We start from the raw sequence: 8,917 nt of genomic DNA on the forward strand, positions 1-8,917 counted from the left end.
GGAGATTTGAGTCATCCCACCAGATAGGAAATCCTACCAGGTGGAGGTGCTGCCTGAGGGCAACGGGCACATGTCATGGGCAATGCATGAGAGAATGAAAGTTTAGTTGAAGCATGAAGTTGCAGGGCACCCATGTAAAGTATATAAAGGTGTATGTGGATTCAGAGTAGTCAAGGGGCCAACTGTGCTGAATATTTTCCTTTGGCTCCAAATTTACCTTCCAGACTTTGCCCTATACCTGGAATAATGAGAAATACACTTTCTGGTCAACTCATAAGACCTGCCAATTGAGAGTACAAATTGAATCCAAAAGGTGGGGTATGAGAAGGCTACTTTTTTCCTCTTTTCCCGTGTTTCTGTCATGGGTATCCAGAATTGGCAGAAGACCTCCAGTGGCTGCAGTTGGCTTCAACCTCTAGCTTCTGTTTAGAAATCCCAGAACTAATCTTATCATGTTCTCCCACAGGTGCCCCATTTTCAGAAATCTGAGCACTAATTCCAAACGGTCTGTCCTCTGAGCTGCTATGTCCCGAGTTCCACCCCTTCCCCTTCTCCTCCATCTCCATGGAGTGGTAGCTACTTCCTATGGTTATCTTGGGGGCACATATTCATTTCTTTTGGATCTTTTAGTTCCCCAACACTGCTGTAGCTAATTCTCTTTATTGAATTCTCTCTGTTGGAAATACATAGTGTGGTTCCCATTTCGTCACTGGACACAGATGAACATCATGAGAGAGAAGGAAAAATAACCATGAAGCATGTGTTTCCCCTGTGTCAGGAACTATGCTCAGTGCTGCTAGCACATTACTTCATTTTAATCACAGGCAGTTCATTCGAGACCTTTAGGGTGAATCAGTTCTTTGCTCAATAGCACCAGTTGTTAAAAAGTTTAATACACCACAATGAGCTGAAATCTGCCTCCCTGTAATCCCAGGCATTACTCTTTATTCTAACACCAGAAGCCATCCAGTTGATCCAATTTATCTTTTTATGCTTCAGATGTTTGGAAAAAGCAATGTCTCCCCAAAGTCTTTTCTTTTACAAATTAAATATCTCCAGTCCTTCCAACCATTTTTCTTCAGATAGGATTTTTATCTTTTCCTTCACTTTCCTAGGCCACCTCCCTTGGACCAAAGTTTTGTGTCAATATGTATCTCCAATCCTGCCCGAAAGAGAACAAAACATTTCACATTTTGTATGACCTCTCAGGAGAACAGTAAAACCACTACCTCCTTTACCCAAAACATCACACTTGTATTAGATTTAACATTTGTGGTACGTATTGGCAGTGGGCGGGGTGGTCAGCTTTTCCTCCTATTGGGCCGATAGCCTTGTAAGGGTGCCCTTTCCACATACAATCAAGTCAGACCCCACACCCCTGCAAACTGGAAATTAATTGCAAATATTCACCTTTATCTCTACTGGCTCTCATTCTGTAATTGTTTGATCAATTATTCTCAGCAACTGAAATCTTTTTAAATCTTGACTTCCCTTTGTCAACATTGTTGACTATCCAGATTTTTGCTGTATGCAAATTTGGTAATCATGCCTTCTATTTCGCCATTAAATCTTTGAAAAAGGCAGAACTCAAAACGGGCCTATATCAAAATCCATGCATAATGATTTTCCAGATCAGCCACCCAAAACAGGTTACTGTATGTACTTTGAAGGAACCTGTGCGCCTTCTAATTAGTTCACACACTAATGATTTGGTCTAAAAATTGGCTCCCTTTGCCCTGGGCCATCACCATCTTGTGTGTTGATTCCCCCACTCTGCTGCATTTCTGTACATTCTACCTCGTATATTTCTGTCTCCATTTCCAGCCTTTGGGTTGAACTCAGAGATCTCCCTCTGTGGTCACACCCGTTTCTTTAAAGGTTCCACTTATCTCTCTAGTTATCAGGAGATTTGGTGATTCTGTATTCAGGGTGTCCCAATCTTTTTTAGCTATCATCATGGCTAACATTGCCATCAAATTTTAAATACATATTTGCTTGAAGACTCAAGTACATGGCTATGTAGTATCTCCTTCTTTATAAGGTGAGTTCCCAGGTTCTTACCCCTTTCACTTTAACTCTTGGCCCTCCCTGGACAGGTTATGCTCCATTTCTTTAAAGGTAGACTTAGTTCAACATTTCTCAAACTATGTTCCACTAAATGTCAAATGGTGTTACATAAAAGTTGTGTTCTATAGTTAAATGATTTTGGTAGACCCTGCATATAATAGCCATCTGTTGATGATTCACAGGTTACATTAACATATTAAAGAGTCCAAAATGTCCTGTAGTAAAGAAACCAGTTTCACCTTAATTAACCTAACACCTCCCCTATTTAATTGACCACAGAACTCTTTCTGGAATATGTATTAATAGCTGTGAGACTATGCTTCTCTTAGAGCTTTCAGAACACAGCTAGAAAACAGTTTGGGAAATATTGGATTAAAGGGTAATATTGTCTCTGTATGTAAATTTGTTCAACATTTACTAATTATATGCTTGATTCTGAAATACCAAATTGAGTCTCATATGGCTTAAAACTTGGTGGCTGAAATACAAATGACTGGCCAGAATATAAATACAAGACCAGGCAAAATGCAATGGGATCATGAAAGAGGATGCAGTCAATTCACATGAAGTGTACTAGGGAGGGTTTAAAGGAATAACATTTCATTTAGATCAAAAGAATAAAGAATATTTCAAAGGGCCTCAGAAGTTAGGGGGAGAAAGACCATTTACAGTTTCAATTTTGGAAGGGATAGGGAGACACCTAATTCCTTCAATAATTCATATATATATATGAATATATATACATATATATAATTTTTCTTTAATTAATCTTCATAAAACATGCCCTTTTGTCTAATTTATGAAAAGTATAGTACTCTGAATATACAATGCCTAACATGGAATCAATGAAGACTGTCACCATCCTTCTGGTAGAAAATTTCAATATTGCCTAAAATTCTCTCTTCTTTTTTGATAACTTGGACTGTATTGTCCTAAATTATGCTTGCTGTCAATAGAAATTTTCTTAATTGGTGCCTTAGCTAAACCATATTTCTCTTATCCTGTATCTTTTTAAAGATTGTTTTTAACCCAAAAATGTGACTTTATATTTATTCCTGTTAAATTCAATATGGTTACATTCCATTCACAGGCTGTCAGTTTCATTTGTGATTCTTAGTTTGTCATCCAACATATTTAGTCTCTCCCCCCAGCTTCTTGTCATTCCCAATCTTGTAGGTATGCCTTAGCTTATCGTTATATGTACCCTCATTTGAGTCATCTATGAAGTCATTTCCCAAGACAGGTCTAGGACAGAAACCTGAGGTCCTGCACACTCACATCAACACAACACCACGTATAGGCCAAGGAGGTCCACATGTGGGTTACATCCTCCAGAAAGGCCATTAGCCCCATGGCATGAAGGGAAGAGAGAAAGGTGAGAACGGCATGAAATGTGATTAAGTATCAGTTAAACCCAGAGTCTGAAGGTTGTGTATTCCTTTAGGGAGCCTGGCAGTGGGAAAGCACTGTTAGGCTCAACACGGAGAGAAATACATCCGCTGATCAGGATGGTGCATTGACTGGGTAAGGAGGGATGGGTTGAGAGACCGTGCTATAGCATAAATGAGAGGGTGGGACTCTGAACTCCACAAGTGGCAGAGACACTGGAAATGTAGAAATTGGCAGAGAAAGTGTCATGGGCAGTTTAAGAAGTGAGGGGGAGGGTTGCCTGGGTGGCTTAGTCAGTTAAGCATCATCAAACTCTTGATTGCAGCTCAGGTCATGATCTCATCGTTCTTAGGATTGAGCTCCAAGTCTCTGTCTCTCTCTCTCTCTCTCTCTCTCTTCCTCTCTCACTTATGCTTTCTCCCTCTCTTAAAATTAACAAATAAACTTTAAAAAAGAAGTGAGGGGGAAGCCCAAACAGAAACTTCTGTTTCTATATCAGGCAGCAAGTACATGTATGTTAGTAATAGAAGAAGAAGAATTCAGCATGTTGTACAGTGAATTAGGGATTTTACAGAATTTACACACAGAGGTGTTGGCAACAAATCTATGGTGGAGACGTGTTGCTCAGACATATACCTTCTGGAGTCATCTGTGATAACTTAACTCATAAAAAGTCACCTGTGATAACTTACACTCAGCCCTGGAGAAATCATGGAGCATGAAGACAAGAAGAAGAAAGAACATGATAGAAATTCTGTATTCAAGGGAGAACTCAGGAGGAGGAATCAGAGGAAGAGAGACTACAGAACACTTAGGCAAGCACATGGAGGCTCAGAAGTGAGTGGTATTCTACCTGACAAATGAAACAAGATTTCTAAGGAGTGACTGATTAAGGATTTGTTTGTCCAAGTTCATTTCAGTGTTCAGATACAAACACTTTACGTGGACATGTTCATAGTGGGATATTTTATTACTCATCTCTATAAGTTTTCAGAGTCCTCGAAAGAGCCACTTAGCCTGAGAAGTGTCACATCTGCAACCCATAGCTACTTGCACCTCCCAGAGGGAAGCTTGGAGCAGGAGCCCACCTTTCCAGGGTGGCTGCCACTCCTCCTTGGGGCGATGATCCTCTGCGGATGTCTCAAGCCAGGGCAAGTGCCAGACTGTGATGCACCATCTCATCAATATGCCTTTTCTCTGCTTGCCTCCAGCTGCCAACTAATTTGGGGAGGCGGAGGGATGGAAAGGTGGTGTTATTACTTTTGACTCGGCTTACTGTTTTGGCCCTTTACACATAATCTGCCCCCTGACCTGACATTAGCATAATGTTCATTAATCAAGCTCTGGCCTCCAATTAATGCCCAGCTGTGTGGATGTTGTATATTTAATAGCTTCTGAATCACTCAGGCAAAAGGTTAGGCAAATGATTTTGGCAGGAAGGGTGGGGAACATCCTAATTCTGAGAGTGCCCCGAGGCCTCTACCCATGCAGTAAGTATGTTTGATCTTAAGTCTGTGAGTGACTGGGGAAGGAAGCCAGGAGCCCGTGTTGGCCAAGCCTCCTCCAGCCCCTCCCCCACCCCAGATGGACTAGAGACAACACTCTCTTCCATCCTTCTGGCCTGGGGCTACACACCCCCACATCATTGCCCAGGCAGCCAGCCAATGAAGAAAGCCCTGATTTATTGCTCTTGGCAGTGTCTAGGCTGGGCATTTCTATAAACCCAGGACCATGGCTGACTAATAAAACATACACTCAGATTCGCCCCTCAATAAATGTCTTTCAACCTTTAATCCTGTTTGTTGCAGTCTTTAAGGGAGCATTGATTCAGCAGGCAATGAGGGCTTTTCCTCCCATCTATCTCATACCGATCAATGTTCTGTCACCCCACTCCATCCAGCCCGACAAAGAAGAAGCCTCTGAGGGGAGAGGAGGGCATCTCTCCAGATTTATTTCACTGCTTATGAAAGGAGTTTTTAAAACTGCCACCAAAATCCCGTTCCTCCACAGTTTTTTTTCTGATCCTCAGCTCCTCTAGGTGACCTCCTTGGAATTGGAGCACAGAACCCAGGTCACAGATCACAGCACAGACACCAAGGAGCCCTTAGTACAACTCATCCCAAAGGCAAGTTCTAAGTTTCTTCTCTTTGCCACATTCCCATCTTCTGCACTCCTTTTCCTACCGTAGTTAATAACACCGACATGCACCAGTCACCGAGAGATTAAACCTGAGCCATCTGCATGCCTCCCTCTCTTTCCTGCATGCCCGAACAGTTGCTGCTTCCTGAATGCACCTCACTTTCATCCTGTTTTCTTCTTAGTTCAAATTCTGATACCTCCTACACTGACCACTGCAAGAGTTCATTAACTGATAACCATTTTTTCTGGTTCCACCCTAGCCATCAGCTTTCTGGACTTGCGGTGATAATGCTCTTTCTAAAACACAGATCTGATCATTTCATTCCTGATTAGAAATATTTGAGTAACTTGCCCAAGGTCACACAGCTGGCAGGTATCTGAGTGAAGATGTAAACGCAGTTGGGCCATCAGTAATCCACCACTCTCCCACCCGAGACACTTATCCCTTCTTCATGTAAACTGAGGACAGGGATCAGACTGCATTTGTTTTTGTCACCACCACTCATTTCCCAGCATCAAACACAGCACTCAGAATATTAGGGAATGTTTGGTAAATATTTACTCACTAAACATACCACAAACTCCATCCTGAGATCGTGTGAAGTGTGAATGAAGTGAACAGCAATTGAGGTTCTTAGAAGGTGATTTATAAACCCTAATAGAATCAGAACCAGCTATTCATTGTTGAGCGATAAATGAGCTTACGGGTCCATTCTGTTGGCTGAGACTCTATGTTCCTAAGTCTCACACGAGGACAGCAGTGAGTAGGGAATAAGTCCACCTGTGTTGCACACCCTGGGTAAACACAGTCTACACTCACAGTGAGTGGAGGGAGGGGTGTATGACAGACCAGGGCAAACTAACTACTCTCCCAAGCACAGCAGGGATGTGTGAGTGGTGTCCCAGAAGGGTATCATGCCCATCTCTGCTCACCTGTGGACCTATTCTGAATATCACTTCCCCACCCACCTGGTCCTCCTCTCCTTTAGTAGTAAAGACAAGCAAATATTCCTGTAGTCTGCCAGTATAAATGCCAGACTACCCCAGCTGTGTGATTCAATTAGCAACAGTGTATACAATTTCTGGGGAGACTTTTGACAGCAGTTTTCCAACAGCCCCATAGATTAATGTGCCCGCCAAAGGCTATTCTGCTGTGGACGCCAACTACCCAGCACTGACTTCCTACTTCCGGCCCCCTCCCACCTGTCACCTATCACCTTCCTCTCCCTTCCAAGCCACGGGCCAGTAGAAAGCAGGAATTGTCAAGATTCACTTAGATGGTGGCCTTAGGTTTATAGTGTTAACATCTCACTCAAGGGTTGGCAAGAAAGACACTAATAAAAGAAGAAGCCAACCTAACCAGATGAGAAATGAAAGACAATTAACTCTGTGATGCTGTTTTCCTTCTCCTTTCTGGCATTGAAAGTCAAATTGAGATGCAAGTGAATTCATTTTTGTTAGCTTCCTTTTCTATTAGTCCTAGCTCCTGTGTCTTACCGCAAAAGAAACCTCCCTGCCCCAACCTCTTGTACTGAGTTCCAACTGCTTCCCCGAAGTGTCCCACAGTCAGAAGGCTGCTAGCATCGTCAGATATATGGCCCAGAGTCCACCTATGGATTTTCAGGACACACACAGACAACACTCATCCTTGCACACACCCTTGTGATAGTCCTTTTTAAGTCCCTCTGTGGTGGTCACATCACACATCCCTGGACAGCTGACTCTGAGCAAGAGTCTGAAGACTTCCATCCCAAGATGTCCATACTGGACAGTGGGGAGATGGATGGACATAAGCTATTGTTCTGACAAGAAGAGGGCAAGACAGACCAAAGCACTGAGTCATAAAGTAAGTACCCCAAAAAGGCACACCAGCTTCTCAGATGATCCTGTGGTCTGCCTTGGGTTCCCATCCTTGTGAAATCCCCTCCTTGTTGCTTGTGAGTAGTACTTAGTGACTAGTAATGAATAGAAGAAGGAGGAAATGTAGATGGGAAGCCAGCTGCCCTCTGGAGAGACCCTTCCCCCCCCCCCACCCCCCGCATCATGAAGCTCCTGGCTGCTGACAGCCTGTGAGTTTGGACTTGGATCCTCAAGGCCAGTCAGGCCAGAAGACTGCAGCTGTGGCTGGTCTGTTAATTGCTAGGTCTCTTGAAAGTCTCTAAGCCAGAAAAGCCCAGAGAAGCCTCTTGCAGATTCCTGACCCACAGAAATGGAGATAATAGTGTCTGCTGCTTTAATCTACTAAATTGTGGGGTAATTTGTTATGCAGCAATAAAAAACAAATGCATTTGGCTACATGTGTTTTGCCTTAATTGGAGGCAGAAGCTAAGTATTCTCTCTTGATCACCTGCAGGGCAAAGTTCAAGCTGAGAAATTCCAGAGCCTTAGCTTCTGGTCTGGTGCTACAGTCTCAAAATTAGGAAGAAAGTGGACACATGGGCAGCTTGCTATGTCCCAGTCGCTGTGATGCGTGCTTTCCTAAACTTCAGTGTGTTCAATCCTACTAACAACCTGCATTTTCTGATGAGGAAGCTGATGTTTAGGAGAAGGGTTTGCCCATGTCATGAACATCCACTGAGGTCACCAGAGTCCCACACCTGAGCTCAGAAAAGAAGCACCAGGCACTAACGTGACCAAGGAAAATCATTCTCTTTCTTGTAAAATACTATAATCTCTGTTATCTGTAACATACCCAGACTTCAGAGAGGATGGAGGAAAAGCTGGAGCAGCAGCAACTTGGCTCCAGAAATTGGTTACAAAGCAGAAATCCAGATGTTTTCTTTTTTCTCTCTCTAAACATCAAGTCAGGCGGCAGCTTGCAACACTCTGTGTGGCCCAGCTGAAGAAATTCTAAACATTGCTTCAAGGATCTAACTCACAACTCATCTTAAACCATCACAAGAAGACTCCCATTAGAGAGGGAGTGGGGAAGTGTGTGTTAATGAGCTGAAGTGAGAGAATGGGTATGAATAAGCAGAAGCGTGAATACAGCATGCGAGGCAAATGAAATAATCACCCAGCTTACCATTGTTACAACGCAATAAATTTAATGTAATTCCTAAAGGCCAACCCAGTTTTTTCTTTCTTTTTTTTTAACTCCTTTTTACATTTCCAGAATTATACTTTAATTAGCATAACATTTAAATTAGCGAATGGAATCTTAATTAGCGGAAGAAATAGACTTTTGTTGGAGTGGTAACTAAAACAAATAAATCCACTTCCTCTTTCAAGAACAGTTTGCTTATGGCACATTTAATAGCCTAGTGTACCATAAACAATTTGAGGGAAAGATAAGTAATTAAATTAGAAGACACACTGGCCA

The 8,917-nt window shown here is 42.6% G+C and overlaps 1 long non-coding RNA gene across 1 annotated transcript; it reads right to left on the reverse strand.

The window, feature by feature from the left end:
* Window positions 1-879: 879 nt before the first annotated feature.
* Window positions 880-6,259, reverse strand: LOC122199904. Its single transcript, XR_006193649.1, has 3 exons — window positions 6,171-6,259; window positions 4,545-4,674; window positions 880-1,162 (listed from the first exon to the last, which is right to left on the reverse strand). It is a non-coding gene; the product is annotated as an uncharacterized LOC122199904 (long non-coding RNA).
* Between the last annotated feature and the right edge of the window lie 2,658 nt (window positions 6,260-8,917).

Source organism: Panthera leo, chromosome D1 (genome assembly GCF_018350215.1).
Source record: "Panthera leo isolate Ple1 chromosome D1, P.leo_Ple1_pat1.1, whole genome shotgun sequence".
Taxonomy (NCBI): Eukaryota; Metazoa; Chordata; class Mammalia; order Carnivora; family Felidae; genus Panthera; species Panthera leo.